This window comes from Trachypithecus francoisi, unplaced genomic scaffold (assembly GCF_009764315.1).
Source record: "Trachypithecus francoisi isolate TF-2019V2 unplaced genomic scaffold, Tfra_2.0 Lachesis_group6, whole genome shotgun sequence".
In the NCBI taxonomy this organism is placed as follows: Eukaryota; Metazoa; Chordata; class Mammalia; order Primates; family Cercopithecidae; genus Trachypithecus; species Trachypithecus francoisi.
Window position 1 is genome coordinate 119589738 of NW_022681471.1, and position 17311 is coordinate 119607048.

General features: G+C 39.3%; 1 protein-coding gene and 1 non-coding gene across 2 annotated transcripts in view; both read right to left on the reverse strand.

Moving 5' to 3' along the window:
• The window catches only part of CA5B (carbonic anhydrase 5B), a 65501-nt gene extending 54496 nt beyond the window's left edge, over positions 1-11005 (reverse strand). The window contains exon 1 of the mRNA XM_033200909.1: positions 10914-11005. The gene's annotated coding sequence lies outside the window, so the exon portion shown is untranslated. The remainder of the gene's footprint in view (positions 1-10913) is intronic.
• Positions 11006-16390: 5385 nt separating this feature from the next.
• On the reverse strand, positions 16391-16530 carry LOC117078656. Its single transcript, XR_004435093.1, has one exon. It is a non-coding gene; the product is annotated as a small nucleolar RNA SNORA7 (small nucleolar RNA).
• Between the last annotated feature and the right edge of the window lie 781 nt (positions 16531-17311).

Below are 17311 nucleotides of genomic sequence, written 5' to 3' on the forward strand. Positions count from 1 at the left end.
GTCATTTTCACTGGCTAAAACCTAAGGGCAGAAACGTTGAGGTGTTGATTAATTTATATGCTTTGTATACCAACCAGGAGGAACTTAGTTTAAGGTTCTGTTATGAAAATGAGAGCATCTGAACAAAGTGGCACATGATCTAATGCCCCTTCTACCTTTCTTTCTTCCTTCCTTCCTTCCTTCCTTTCTTTTTTTGAGACAGTCTCGCTCTGTCGCTCAGGTTGGAGTGCAACGGCGTGATCTCGGCTCACTGCAATCTCTGCCTCCTAGGTTCAAGCAATTCTTCTTCAGCCTCCCAAGTGGCTGGGATTTCAGGCGTGTGTCACCATGCTTAGCTAATTTTTTTTATTTTTAGTAGAGATAGGGTTTCACCATGTTGGCCAGGCTAGTCTCCAACTCCTGACCTCAGGTGATCTGCCCGCCTCAGCCTCCTCTATCTCTATCTCAGCCTCCCAAAGTGCTGGGATTACAGATGTGAGCCACCGTGCCCAGCCTCCTCTATCTCTATCTCTTTCTAAAGTATGGATGGGCAAGGCTGAACACTTTAGGGTAAACTCCAACCAGGCAGCCAAATAAGTGATTAAAGACTGAAAATCCTAACTCCATGCATGGCTGCATGAGTTTTTAGCCCAGAAGAATAAGTATTATGTGCCAAGACCATGGAAAACTTTCAATATGACACCAAGAAGCAGTGTAAATAATTGGGTATCTAGGAGAAAATATCAGAAGAGTCAATACCGTCTTGCTTTCACTACATGGGACTCATTATTCCTTATTGGGAATCATTCACAGAATGAGACACAAAAAGACAGATGCTCATGCATTCCGTTTAAGAAACTGTCCTTTAAATTCCCACTTTATAAATATGTTGGCAAAATGACACTCACTCAGTTTTTCTGAGTTAATTTTTTTTTTTTTTTTTTGAGACGGAGTCTTGCTCTGCCACCCAGGCTGGAGTGCAGTGGCGGCTCTCAGCTCACTGCAAGCTCCGCCTCCGGGTTCACGCCATTCTCCTGTCTCAGCCTCCCGAGTAGCTGGGACTACAGGCGTCCGCCTCGTCGCCTGGCTAGTTTTTTGTATTTTTTAGTAGAGACGGGGTTTCACCGTATTAGCCAGGATGGTCTCGATCTCCTGACCTCGTGATCCGCCCGTCTCGGCCTCCCAAAGTGCTGGGATTACAGGCTTGAGCCACCGCGCCCGGCCCTGAGTTAATTTTTATTTCTAAACAGTAGTAATTAACATTCTCTGAAGTAGCCGGGCGCAGTGGCTCATGCCTGTAATCCCAGCACTTTGGGAGGCCGAGGCAGGCAGATCACGAGGTCAGGAGATCGAGACCATCCTGGCTAACATGGTGAAACCCCGTCTCTACTAAAACTACAAAAAATTAGCTGGGCGTGGTGGCAGGCGCCTATAGTCCAGCTACACGAGAGGCTGAGCCAGGAGGATGGTGTGAACTCGGGAGGTGGAGCTTGCAGTGAGCCAAGATGGCGCCACTGCACTCCAGCCTGGGCGACAGAGGGAGATTCCATTTCAAAAAAAAAAAAAAAAAATTCTCTGAAGTAAAAAAAATTAGCCTGTGAAAAATAAGTCAAAGTTCATAATAGTTATGGCTGTTAATTCACTACAAAATTTGGTGAGCCTTTTGAATATGCTAGCTTCAAAAGATTTTCTCATCTTAAAATAGAGCATTCCAGCCCGAGCACATGGCAAAACCTCATCTCTACAAATAATAAAAAAATTAGCCAGGCATGGTGGTGCATGCCTGTAGTCCCTGCTACTCAGGAGGCTGAGGTGGGAGGCTTGCTTGAGCCTGGAAGGCAGAGGTTTCAGTGACCCAAGATGGCGCCGCTGTACTCACTTTGGGTGACAGAGTGGGACCCTGTCTTAAAAAAAAAAAAAAAAGACATAAAATATCAGGATGAAGACAAAAACATTCCAGGATTCTTTGTTTATGATTGACTCTGGAAGTTGGGTTTTTGTTTGGTTTTCTTTGCTGTTGTTGTTGTTTTTAATCCTAAGCTAGGAATGAGAAAAAAAAAACCAAATATACCTCAAGACACTTCATTCCCAACAGTTTTGGGCTTCTTAGAACTCCAGTTTATGATTAAGATTAGTCAATTCAGTTATATTCAACAATCAAATAATCATGGGCTATGAAAAATGCAAAAATGAACCAAATATAGCCCCTATCCTCCAGGAACTTACAATTGTAGGACACAAACGTAGATTATGTTGGCAATAGATGCATGTACAAATGTGAACAAAATGCTGTGGGTGCACAGGACAAGGAAAGGATAAAAAGTTACTAGATGTGACAAGTCACTTATAAAGCTATAACTAAAGCAAAAGCAAAGAAAGGTTTCTCAAAGGAGGTGATAATCAGGATAGCCCTGGAAAAACGGCAGGAAGTTTAAAGGCAAAAAATGAAAGCCCACGGGATTCAAGTTAAGGCAATCTCCTGAAAACAAATATAAAGGACAGAAGTGAGACACAGTGACTCTGACTCGCAGGGACTTGCTTATTACCTGGGTAACAAAATAATCTGTACACCAAACCCCCGTGACACACAATGTAACTATATAACAAACCTACACATATACCCCTGAACCTAAAATATGATTAAAATGGCCATACTGCCCAAAGCCATTTACAGATTCAACACTATTCCTATCAAACTACCAATGACATTCTTCAGAGAACTAGAAAAAACTATTTTAAAATTCATATGGAACCAAAAAAGGGACCAAATAGCCAAGGCAATTCTAAGCAAAAAGAACATTGCTGGAGGTATCATATGACCTGATTTCAAACTATACTACAGGGCTACAGTAACCAGAACAGCATGGTATTGGTACAAAAACAGATGCATAGGCCACTGCAACAGAATAGAGAGCCCAGGATAAGGCACACTTAAAACCATCTGATCTTCAACAAAATCGACCAAAAAAAAAAAAAAAAGAAAGAAAGAAAGAAAGAAAGAAAAGCAAAAGTATTCCCTATTCAATACATGGTGATGGGAGATAACTGCCTAGCCATATGCAGAAGACTGAAACTGGACCCCTTCCTTATACCATATACAGAAATCAACTCAAGATGGATTAAAGACCCAAATGTAAAACTAAAACTATAAAAATCTGGAAGATACCAGGAAATACCATTGTGGACACAGGACCTCGCAAAGATTTCATGATGAAGTCTCCAAAAGAAACTGCCACAAAATCCAAAACTGACAAATGGGACCTAATTAAACTAAAGAGCTTCTGTACACAAAAGAAACTATCAACAGAGTAAACAGACAACTACATAATAGGAGAAGATATTTGCAAACTATGTATCTGACAAAGATCTAATATTCAGAACCTGTGAGAAACTTAACCAAATTTACAAGGAAAAACAAAACAATCCCCCATTAAAAAGTGGGCAAAGACATGAACAGACACTTTTCAAAAGAAGACAAACACGTGGTCAAACAAGCATATGAAAAAAAACTTGACACCACTAATCATTAGAGAAATACAAATCAAAACCACAATGAGAGAACATCTCACACCTGTCAGCATCGCTATTATTAAAAAGTCAAAAAATAACAGATTCTGGTGGGGTTGTGGAGAAAAGGGAACACTTATAAGCTGCTGGTGGGAAATTAGTTCAGTCAATGTGGAAAGCAGTTTGGAGTTTTCCCGGAATAATATGTTACAATATGGGAGATTATTCTGAAACCTGGTAGGATAAGGACAGAGACTTAGGGGTGACCAAAAAATCAGAATAAATGTTGATATAAGATAGGGTCACCTCCACCAGCAGGGTCAAAGAAAGTAGTATTGAGGTTACAATCAGTTAATAGTATAGTGATGCCAGCAGCTAGGACTGGATTCCACCCAGCAATCCCATTACTGGGTATATGTCCAAAGGAATATAAATCATTCTGCCATAAAGACAGATGTACATGTATGTTCATCACAGCTTTACTCACAATAGCAAAGACATGGAATCAACCTAAACGTCCATCAACAGTAGACTGGATTTTTAATATGTGGTACATATATACAATGAAATACTATGCAGCTATAAAAAAGAATGAGATCATGTCCTTTGCAGCAACATGGATGGAGCTGGAGGCCTTATCCTAAGCAAACTAACACAGGAACAGAAAACCAAATGCTGCATGATCTCACTTACAAGTAGAAGCTAAACCTTGAGTACACATGGACACAAAGAAGGGAACGACAGACACTGGGGCCTACTTGAGGGTGGAGGTGGGAGGAGGGTGTGGATCGGAAAATTACCTATCAGGTACAATACTTATATCTGGGTGACAAAATAATCTGTACACCAACCCCCAGGATATGCAATGTACCTATGTAACAAACCTGCACATGTACCCCTGAACCTGAAAGTTAAAACAAAAGAATACAAAACTATTCCCAACCTCACTAATAATTCAAATTTAAACAAAAAGAAATGAATTTTACTTATAAGATGGCTAAGATTAAGAAGGGTAATAATATCCAGTGTTGGTGAATGTGAGGATATTAGCAAAGTCATGCATTCTCATGAAAGTATAAATTGCTACAACATCTCAATAAGCTATTTAGCAGTATTTCCTAAAATAAAAGTGCACATAACAACAGGGCGACTATAGTTAACAATAATTTATTGTGTGTGTGTGTGTGTGTATATATACATATATATAATATTTTGAGGCAGGGGGACAGAGTCTTGCTCTGTCGCTTAGGCTGGAGTGCAGTGGCATGATCTCAGTTCACTGTAACCTCTAGCTTCCGGTTCAAGCAATTCTCATGCCTTGGCCTCTCAAGAAGCTGGGGTTACAGGTGCATGCCACCATGCCTGGCAAATTTTTGTGTTTTTAGTAGAGACAGGTTTCGCCATGATGGCCAGGCTGGTGTTGAACTCTAGGCCTCAAGTCATCCGCCTGCCTCAGCTTCCCAAAGTGCTGTGATTACAGGCATGAGCCACCGCACCTGGCCTAATTTATTGTATATTTTAATATAAAAGAGGGGAATTGGACTGTTCCTAACACAAAGAAATGATAAATTCTTGAGGTGATGGATGCCCCAATTACCCTGATTTGATCATTACAAATTGTACGCCTGTATCAAACATCACATGTACATGATATTACAACTATTATGTACCCATAATAAAAAAATAAAAAAGTAATAATTTTTTAAAATATGGAACAAATGATAAATGATAAGCTTATAACATATATTGTATATATATTTGACTGATCTTTCATTTTAAACAGTATCCCATAAGTTTATTAAATGATAATCTTTAGGCCGGGCGCGGTGGCTCACGCCTGTAATCCCAGCACTCTGGGAGGCTGAGGTGGGAGAATCACAAGGTCAGGAGATCGAGACCATTCTGGCTAACACAGTGAAACCCCGTCTCTACTAAAAATATAAAAAATTAGCCGGGTGTGGTGGTGGGCACCTGTGGTCCAGCTACTCGGGAGACTGAGGCAGGAGAATGGCACAAACCAGGAGGCGGAGGTTGCAGTGAGCCGAGATCGCACCACTGCACTCCAGCCTGGGCGACAGAGCAAGACTCTGTCTCAAAAAAAAAAAAAAAAAAAAAAAAAAAATGATAATCTTTAGAGAAACATTATTTAGGCCTTTAACTGGTAATTTCTTTCTTCTTATCAATTGGGTTAACGGAAATAACCTCAAATTTTAAAACGGGAGTTAATAAAAGGACAACAGAGGAAATTTGCAAATTGATGTTAGGTTGATGGTGATAATATAGGGGGAAACTTCATAAGAATAATATATCAAAATGCTGTGCTCACTTTAGAGAAAAACAGAGCTTTAAAAGAGAAAAGAGGCCAGGTGTGGTGGTTCACGCCTGTAATCCCAGCACTTTGGGAGGCTGAGGCAGGTGGATCACCTGAGGTCAGGAGTTCGAGACCATCCTGGCCAACATGGTGAAACCCTGTTTCTACTAAAAATACAAAAAAATTAGCCAGGTGTGGTGGTGGCGCCTGTAGTCCAGCTACTTGGGAGGCTGAGGCGGATAATCACTTGAACCCGGGAGGTGGGGTTGCAGTGAACTGAGATTACGCCACTGCACTCCAGCCTGGGCAATAAGAGTGAAACTCTGTCTCAAAAAAAAAAAAAAAAAAAAAAGAAAGAAAAGACTGAAGTTAAATGAAAACTTCATTTTGTACAAGCAGTGTAAAAGTTTACAAGCAAACTCTTTGCATTCTTTTCAGTTTAAGATTAACATGTCCAAGTTCAGAACTCTTCAAGGTAAACTGTGCAGTACTGAGACAGGAAGCTGCTAGGCAGCAGTCAAGACTGAGTTCAAGATTGAACTCAATCATTGGCACTTAAGCAGGTATAGAGAAAATCCCTACACCTACATCTAGGAGGTTTCCTCAGTATAGGGCTTATTTATTTATATATGTCAACAATAAAAGTAATGATGCCAATTAACCAGGTGTCAGCACCAAAACTGTCTCTAAAACACTAGACCCTAAGTAACTATTTCTATATTGGGAAACTAGGAAGGCATATGTGATCCATTATCCAAAATCACTTTTTTTTTTTTTTTTTTTTTTTTTTTTTGAGACACTCTCACTCTGTTTCCCAGGTTGGAGGGCAGGGGCGTGATCTTGGCTCACTGCAACATCTGCCTCCCGGATTCAAGCAACTCTTCTGCCTCAACCTCCCAAGTACCTGGGGTTACAGGCACATGCCACCATGTTTGGCTATTTTTGTATTTTTAGTAGAGACAGAGTTTCACTATGTTGGTCAGTCTGGTCTCGAACTCCTGACCTCAAGTGATCTGCCGCCCCCCCCTCTGCCCCCCCTCCACCCCGTCTCCCAAAGCGCTGGGATTACAGGCATAAGCCACTGCACCTGGCCCCAAAATCATTTATACAATGAAAGTAGCAACATTAGGTTGAAACAAGGTTTCTCCACCTCAGCACTATTGTCCTTGGGGACCCAGATAATTGTTTGTGGTGGAGCTACCCTACACAATGCAGGACGTTCAGCAGTGTCCCTGGTCTCTATCCACTAGATGTCAGTAGCACCCCCATCCCTGCCCACTGCAATTGTGACAACCAAAAATGTCTCTCCAGACATTGCCAAATGTTCTGGGGGTCAAAATTGCCCCTGATTGAGAACCCCTGGGTTAAAGTACAATAGGGTTTGCACATGAGGCAAAAATCTTTTATCTCCACATGTATCTTAACCTGATGATAGCTTAAAGAGAATAGAACCATTTTGTTACCTCTTAATTATTCAGAAAATATTGGGCTAATTATTATAAACCTCTTGAAATTGTTTTATTATGTAGACATATCAATTTCATTGCAATTAAAATATGAAGGATCGCATTTGATTAAAAATCTATAACTTCTAGAAAATTTCTGAATGGTGCTAAATGGTTTAGATGCTAGTTTTAAAAATGCACGATTTTAAAATCTTATAAAACGTTTCCATATTCAGCCATTACAGGTTTTATTTGATTTCTTTTAATGTGTCACAGCCAGAGAAATTTCCCAAAACCCAATACAAATTTACAGAGTAATGTCACATTTGAAATGGTTTCACAATTTATAATACTAGTTTTAGGCATTATATGTTTACTACATTTCTGTGATAATGAAACAGAATACTCAGAGTCAAATTTAAAAGGAACATCAGCCTCCCTACTTCTTGCTTTATTGCAGGTGAATTGAGCCTACATATGCCCTCATGCTTTTATGACTCTGATGAACTTTAAAAGGCATCTTGCATGAATCAAAAGAACGACACGTGTTTTATTTTCATGTGATCTCATATTTTATTTACCCCAGAGCAGTAGATCAATAGTTAAGTGCCCAGAAAGTGCTTTTCAAGAGTGTTGTGAAGTATAAAAAACACGGAGAAATCAATTTCTTTTCCCATCTCAGGAGACTTGATGCCCTTTTGTGTGGCTCATGGCAAGAGTCATCTGAACTTTTAAATCTACATGCTCTACACTCTGAACGTTTGGAAGTAAATAGTAACATATTCAGAATGATTCAAACTGCTTTATTTGTCATCATTTCCAAAGTCACTAATAAGTTATTAAGCTCCCTTATGTGAAATTGCTGAAATGAGCAGTTGATGAAGCAATTTACACAGATCTAAAGACTCTGGAAACTTACTACTTAAAACGGGTACATGGTGGCTCACTCCTGTAATCCTAGCCCTTTGGGAGGCTGAGGCGGGCAGATCACTTGAGGTCGGGAGGTCGAGACCAGCCTGGCCAACAGGGTTAAACCCTGTCTTTACTAAAAATACAAAAATTAGCCGGGTGTGGTGGTGTGTACCTGTAGTCCCAGCTACTCAGGAGTCTGAGGCACAAGAATCGCTCGAACCCAGGAGTCCGAGGCTGCAGTGAGCCGCGATTGCGCCACTACGCTCCAGCCTGGGTGACAGAGTGAGACTCTGTCTCAAAAACAAAAAAACACAAAAACTTGTACATCAAGACAAGCACTAAATTTGTGCAAGATTTTGAAAAGTTTAAGAAACTAAAGATAATATCTTGAAAGGCCAGAATCCTAGTATCAAGTTCCATTTTCCATTTATTTTACTGAGGTCTCCATCAAGCTATTTAACAATGAATTTGTTTTTTGTACCTTCTATGTGACATGTCACCTGTGGTGTCTTCATATTTGAAATCAAGTTATTGGCAGTGTCGCAAATTTGTCATTTGAGCTTTTGTCTTTTTATTCATCTTATAGAACGTATACAAGTCATTAACTGAAATCTTGCCACTTTGGGCCGCACATTTAGCAATTTTTTTTTTGCTGTGGTCAAACAAATCTAAACATATGAGCACATCAGCCCATGGGCAAGAAGTAGCTTTATCCTGATAGGAAAATCTTACTACCTTAAGAAAGTTTCCACTTCATGCCCTTTAATAGTATTAATCATATAATATGATAGATCAGCATCGTATTAATATGATAGATCAGCTTTAAAATAATGGGAAAGTCAAGACGATGCTTTTATTTTAAAAACAGAAATTTAACAGTGCAATATTCACTCATAATTCCTTTAAAAAGAATATTGTCAACAATAGACACTGGGATGACAAGAGGAGGAGGGTGGGGGACAAGGGTCGAAAAATCACCTACTGCGTACTGTGCTCACTGGGTGGCAGGTTCAATCATACCCTAAACCTCAGGATCACACAATATACCCTTGGAACAAGCCTGTACATGTGCCCCGAAAAATCTAAAATAAAAGTTGAAATTTAAAAAAAAGAAAAAAAAGGAGAAATGCCAGAGGAAATAACAATAATAAACGAATATTGTCAGATGCTTATTTGAAGTTATTACAAAATATATTTGGAGATTAAAAGTAAACTGTACAGATTTCTTCCCATAAACTCTAAGATTAAATATGTATTAATGTGCTTGAGATGAATAAGAACAATATTTAAAATACGGTACATATATATTTAGAGTTAAATCTGAAAAGAACTTAGAAATTTAGAAAATACTTTTAAATGTAATAACTGGGTTACAGGAAAAAATGAAAACTGTAATTATAGACTATTCTGAAAACTAATGATAATGAGATTACTATACATCTATATTTCTTATGTTATATAGCCAGAGCAATACTTGGAGGAAAATCCATAGCCACAGATGTTTTCATTACTAACTAAGACCAAAAATAAACAAGCTTATTAGTCAACTCAAGAGTTATAAACAAAACAGCAAAACAACAATAACAACAACTGGTAAACAGACTTAATCAATGAACTCAGATGAATGAATCAGGAAACAGAAAGAATAACAGTGAAAATTAATCCAAGAGCATGTTCTTTGAAAAAATAACAAAAAACTAGCAAAACTTCTGACATGTCCAACGGGAACTGAGAAAAAATTAATGTATTCACTAGCAAATATAAAGAGAACATAGCAACAAAAAGGTATTTTATAGAAAATATCCTATAATGCTCATGAGAATACCGAAAAATCTGAATGAATTAAAGGATTTTCTTGGAAATTGTAGCGTCTAAATGGATTTAGAAAGATTCATGAAATCTGGCCGGGCGCGGTGGCTCAAGCCTGTAATGCCAGCACTTTGGGAGGCCGAGTCGGGTGGATCACGAGGTCAGGAGATCGAGACCATCCTGGCTAACACGGTGAAACCCCGTCTCTACTAAAAAATACAAAAAACTAGCCGGGCGAGGTGTGGGCGCCTGTAGTCCCAGCTGCTCGGGAGGCTGAGGCAGGAGAATGGCGTGAACCCGGGAGGCGGAGCTTGCAGTGAGCCGAGATCCGGCCACAGCACTCCAGCCTGGCGACAGAGCGAGACTCCGTCTCAAAAAAAAAAAAAAAAAAAAAAAAAAGAAAGATTCATGAAATCTGATATCAATGACCATGGAAGAAATGGGAAGTTTTCAGAGAACTTCTCACCACAAATATGCATGATTCAGATTATTTATCCATCAAGTTTTTATTTCATACACTTTTTAAAGTACTTCAAAACACAGAAAGTGCTAGAAATATTTCTATACCACGTTCATGGTGGCAATAAAAAAAAATCTTCAAGAATTAGCTCCTGAAAAGAAACCTATATGCTATTCTTCATGAAAATAGAGCTAAAAATCTTAGGAAAAACCTAGCAAAATATGTACAGTAGTTTGTTGAAAATAACTAAAATAGTCAAAATCAAATAATGAGAAATCGAAACAAAAATTAACTTATATAAGGGTTAGATCAATGTAAAGAATTTATCAGTATAATGTACTAAATGATTAAAAAACCCAATGATCATAATAATACATACTGAAAAGATAGTTACATTTCAAAATCGATTATTGATTAAAATGATTTTTAGTAAACTGGAAATAAAAGGATACTTTTATCAGAAAGCAAATCATATTTAACAGTGACTCACCAGATTATGTGGAATAGGAACAGTCCCATTACAGTAAGAAGAAGACAAGTGTCCATGTTATCCCACCATTATGTCGCTCTGTTCTGATAGTGCCACTACAATGAGACAAAACAACAACATCAATAACTAGGTATTACTATTGAAAAGCAGGAGAGAAACTTAAAGTATATGCAGATGACATGAAATATGGGATTGCTTTCTGGGAAAATGCAAGAAAATAATCATATATCAAATTGAAAGGGGGAACTAACAACTGTCAAAGAATGTCTGTGCAGCAGGGTACGGAGGCTCATGCCTGTCATCCCAGCAGTTTGGGAGGCCAGGGCAGGTGCATCACCTGAGGTCAGGAGTTCGAGACCAGACTGGCCAACACGGTGAAACCGCCATCTCTACTAAAAATACAAAAATTAGGCAGGCATGGTGATGTGCCTGTAATCCCAGCTACTCAGGTGGCTGAGGCAGGAGAATCGCCTGAACCTGGTGGGTGGAGGTTGCAGTGAGCCAAGATCGAGCCACTGCACTCCAGCCTGGGCGACGGAGCAAGATTCTGTCTCAAAAAGAAAAAAAAAAGGAAAAAAAGGAATGCCTGTGCACACATAAAGTCATGCAAAAAAATTGAGAATAATGAAAATGTTGGCAAAATAAAGGCAAAGGATCAAATAAGCAGAAAAAGAAATACAAATGACCATTCAACATATAAAAAGTTCAGTTTTACTATGAAACAAAGAATTGCAAATCAAAGCAGTATTTATATACTGCTATACCATTTGTTTTGCCAAAAGAGTTTTGAGAGCCAATAATATATAGTGCAGGACTCTGGAAAACGGACACTCACATACAGCAATAATCTGTACACTGATATAAACCTTTTGAAAGGAAATTAACATGTACTGAAACCTTACATGTTTGTATACCTTTTGACTCCAAAATTTAAATTTACACCAAAGATATTAATAGAAGTGAATAAAAATTTGTCAGTTTCCAGAATATTTATTATAGCATTGCTTGTTGTAATTTTAAAAAATAAAAAATAAATTTAAAAGCATATAATAGATCTGTAAAATGAATGAAATATTAGACAGTCATTAAAAGATGTGGGAATACACTCAAAGTGACACTGTGGATCGGATGCAGTGCTCAGGTCTGTAATTCCAGCAATTGAGAAGGCTGAGACAGGAAGATTGCTTGAGCTCAGGAATTTGAGACCAGCCTGGGTAATATAAGCAAGAACCCATCCATTCAAAAAAAGTTTAAAATTAGCTGGGTATGGTGGCATGTGCCTGTACTTCCAGCTATTGTGGGGGCTGAGGCAGGAGGGTTGCTTGAACCCAGGAGGTCGAGGCTGCACTGACCTATGATGGTGCCACTGCACTCCAGCCTGGGTGACAGAGCAAGATCCTATCTCTATAACAACAACAACAACAACACCAAAACAACAGCAATAACAAAAAACAAAAACAAAACACAGTTAAGTTCAACAAAGAAAGCAGTTCAACAAAGAAGATGACAAAGCTGTATAATAGCATGATTCCAGTTTTGTTTTTAAGAAGAAATGTATATGTATTTACACACACACACACAAAAGAAAACACAAGGCTTAGAAAGGTATGTTCCAAATATTTAGAAAGTGTTAACATTGGTCATTCGTTGATGCTGGTGGAATTACAGGTGATTTTTACTTTTCTCCTTTTGCTTCTTTGTATTTTCTAAAGAATTTCTATTGCTCCTTTAAAAAGATGATACAACAAACATCCAGAAACCATCATTCACAAGAGATTGTCTTCTCAAATGAATGACTTACACTAAGACCCAGTGTTTTACTGTCTTCAACCCTAGTTACATAGATGACTAAGTAAAAGCCAAAGAAAGCCACTTGATACTTTTATGAAGTGTAAGGCTAAAGGAAAGCTGAAGCAGATTTCTATGTCCTTAGCATAGCTTTCTTCCTTGATGCAAACAAAATGCTTTGTTATAATCTCTATCTATGTATATTGATTTTTCCTTACCATGATGGCTTTACTTAGTTTAACATTTCCCAAGATGACTTCATCTAGTCTGGCTTTTTTTTTTTTTTTTTCCCAGGGGTTAGCTAGGTGAGCTCTTCCTTCTGGAAATTTCCATTGCACCTAATATAGTGACATTGCTAGAAATGGCTGGGCTAACTTGTGGCTGCCTCTCCCTTTAGTACGGCTTTTCCTGACTCTGTGTCCTTGCAACCAAGATGAAGGAGAGAGAAAAAGCTTCCTCAGCTGGATTTAGCTGACGGACGTGGGTCCTTTACAATAAAATACCACCCTTACAAGGAGGGAGAAATGATGTGTTTCTTAAAGTGTTGCAGAAGTCTCATTGTTGATATTTTCCTCGTTGTTGCTTTGAAAATCCAATATTTCTATTTAACACCAGAGTCACCCAATCTAATTCTGCCATTCATGATTTTTGAGGAACGGGGTGGAATTTGGGGACTGAATTTATGAAGAGGCAGAACGGTAGAGAGGAAAGCCCTGACATCAACCTCTGGGCGGGGCATTGATTGGCATCTGTGGAATGCCCACCGGGAAAGATTCTTTTACACTCTTATCTTAATTCTCAGAGCATCTCTGAGGTTTTGTTGCAACTTCAGGGTTCTTTTTTAACTTTTATTTTAGGTTCAGGGGTACATGTGCAAGTGTGTTATACAGGTAAATTGTGTGTCACGTGAGTTTGGCGTACAGATTTTGTCATCCAGATAAAAAGCATAGTATTCGATAGGTAGTTTTTCGATCCTCTCCTTCCTCCCACCCTCTACCCTCAAGTAGGTAAGAGGAAGCTCTGAAGCTCTCCTGGGATGTTCACCCGCTGTGGTGAGATTCAGGTGAGGCCCTTCACGGAAGGGCACCCTTTGTTTACTAGAGAGAAAGGAGTCACGTTTGTTTCCTGAATGAAGATAGTCTGTCTATGAATCGGTATCCTAGCCCCGAAAAGGTGGAAAGTGCATGCCAAGAAAACCTCTAGACAGGACTCAGTTCTTCCCATGATGCACCTAACCAGAGAATCGCAGAAGGGGCGAGGGAAGGATTCCAACTTTGAGGCAGCAGAGGAAACATTCTTTTGAGGTAGAGTCTGGAAAAAACAACGAATCTGTAGATTTCCATAAATAACTGACAGGAGACAGGCGACTTCTATGAAAATATTAACCCAAATGATGGGTGTTAATCATTAAACCTTCTAGGTGATGGATTTGTTCTTTTTCTGATATCTTAATCTGGGTCACAGAATGGCTCAGGCAGCTTTAAGTGCAGAGTGGGTTTTTCTTCCTTTTTTGTTTGGCTTTTTTTTTTTTCTATTCCAAAAGGACCTTCCTGCCTGCCTGCCTGCTGCCTGCCTGCCTCCCTGCCTGCCTGCCTCCCTGCCTCCCTCCCGCCCTTCCTTCCTTCCTTCCTTCCTTCCGGCTTTTTTTTTCTATTCCAAAAGGACCTTCCTTCCTTCCTCCCTCCCTCCCTCCTCCCTCCCTCCCTTCCTTCCTCCTTCTGGCTTTTTTTTTTTGTATTCCAAAAGGATGTGTTTCCTTCCTCCCTCCCTCCCTCCCTTCCTTCCTTCCTCTCTCTCTTTCTCTCTTTCTTTCTTGACAAAGTTTCACTCTGTGGCCCAGGCTGGACTGCAGTGATGAGAACGGGTTCAAGCAATTCTCCTGCCTCAACCGCCCAAGTAGCTGGGATTACAGGCACCTGCCACCACGCCCGGCTAATTTTTTTGTTTTTACTGGAGACAGGGTTTCACCACGTTGACCAGGCTGATCTCGAACTCCTGACCTCAAGTGATCCACCTCCCAAAGTGTTGGGATTACAGGCGTGAGCCACCGTGCCTGGCCAGTAACTGCTATTCAGGCAGAACTCTGTCAACCAGGTAGTTAGCCTTGAAACTTAAAAATACATTAACATGGGCCAGTAAGAGAAAAGGCTGGACAATAACCACTGTCAAAACAGCAATAAAAATAATATTAAAAAATAGCAATAAAAAACCTAACTAACTTTGCATCCAGCTCTGTTCCAAGCAAAAAGAAAAAAAACATAAACAAAAACAAACCAGTTTTCTGTTGTTTGAGTGCATCTTTCACTTAAAGGACTTGTTATTTCTCTAAATTTCCAGATGTGTTGAGGCTTGAAATTTGAGCCTGTGACTGTTTTACGAGTTTCAAAAGAAAATATTAAACCACCTAACATGACAGAGGGAAACTTTCAGTAAATAATTTGGAGCCATTTAGTTGTAGATCTGTTCTCTGTTCATTCCAGTTGCATAAAATATTAGGAATCACTGGGCTCTGTTTGACATATTTTGGCATGATTGCCACTCTTTCGAGTGCTCAATAGTCATCTATGTGTAGCGGCTGCCATATTGGACGGCACAGACACAGAACATTCCCATCATCACAGAATGTCCCATTGGACAACGCTGTTCTATAGCATTAACTTTGATTTTCACAGCTACCAGATGTTTGGGTTGATCAAAACCAACCCCTTGGCAAGAAATGTTTTTAGAGTGAGACAGAGCAGCTCTGGAACTAAAATAGTCAGTGAAGTACCTGAGTGTTCATTTTGAAAAAATTGCTTTCTAATAACACTTTCTTTATGGCTGGGCCCTTCCGCAAAGTTATCTTAAGCTTGAGTAAATCATTCCTAAAGACCTCTTTCTAATGTTTTATTAAGGCAATAGTAGACTAAAATGGAAATTGTTAATACAATGGTTTTGATTAAAGTATTTATAGTACATGCTAGAAATATGAACTGATGACACAACTAGTATGTGTCACTTGGCCTGTGAAACCATATGTGGCATATAAAGATATGTTCAATTTTATACATTTATTGAGCACCTATTTTGTGTCAGATATATGCACAACAGGTGGCTAAACTGCTATGGACATTCTTGTACATGTTTTTTCTGTATGCTTTCTTTTGCTTGGGTATTTACTTAGCAGTAGAAATTTGGGTCACAGAGTATACATATGTTGAGAGCTATTATCTCTTTCCTTATCCTCTTGTGAGTTCTACACCTTCTCATTAGTATATGTGCTCAATTTCACTTATGCATGGAGGCTCTTTCTTTGAAATGTTTTGAATGCCCTAGGGGAAATATGCTATGTATTTCAATGAACAAGCTTTCAACCTGTTCACACTTGTCCAGGATACGTTGGTTTCACTGGCAGGATACAAAACCCAATCTAGAACTACATCAATCCTGTTCTGATCTAAATAGCTTGGGGCTTTCTTTTGTGACCAAAACTGGACTTCTACCCAGCCAGCTCAAGCTCTTGGTTTTAAGAGGAATCAATGAAAGGACAGATCAGGTTAAATCATCCTCAAGAACTGAAAAACAATTTAAATATGTGTTCTGGTGAGAGTTGGCTAGCATCTTCATTTAAAAAAATATAGTATTTCTCTTTTCTCAGACCCATGTTAAAGAAGAATCATGGAAGGAGGGTTTCCTGTCCAGGGATTGAACAATGTTGCAGAGTTTTTTCCAATCACCAGCTACTGAGCAAGCTGGGAATGGAATGGGTACCTCTGCCAGATTTGCTTTTCATCCAGTTTCCAAAGCTGGCAGAATACTATCCACTCTTCAGATGCCATCCTGGGAGGTAGGATCTTCATTTTTATCTGCTGCACTGAGCTCATCATTGTTATCTACACTTGAACAGGCTCATTCATCATCTCTACATTGTGTTAATAAGCCTTCCCTATCTGAACAGCGTGTACCAACCCCTAATCAACAATAGTCTTTCTTGATTTTCAAGTGTGTAGATTAGAGGTCTTTCTGTGCTTCTGCTACTTAAGCAGGGAAAGGGACCAAGGGGAGAGTGAAACTCAAATTTATTTTTCCTTATATTATGAAAGTAACTTTGAGGAAAGAGAATCCCAGAATTCTTCACTGAAGTGAGGATTTGGATTTTATTTGTATTTCAGCAAGTTATTCTTTTCCTATTACAGATAGTACAAGGGACATCTAAAGCCAGTTCTTCCTTCATGCCCAAGGGAGTTGTTTCACTGCAATGTAAATTAGCTTGAAATCCATCCTGGCTGGGCACAGTGGTTCACACCTGTAATCCCAACAACACTTTGGGAGGCTGAAGCGGGAGGATCACTTGAAACCAAGAATTCAATACCAGTCTGAGTACAAAGTGAGACCCCGTCTCTAGAAAACATTTTTTAAAAAATTAACTGGGCACAGTGGTGCACACCTGTTGTCCCACCTACTTGGGAGGTTGAGTCGGGAGAATCACTTGAGTCCAGGAGTTCAAGGCAGCAGTGACCTATGATCATATCACTGCACTCCAGCCTGGTGACATAGAAAAACCCGTCAAAAAAAAAAAAAAAAAAAACCCATCCTATGAGCAAAATAGCCATTAATGACATATGAGACAT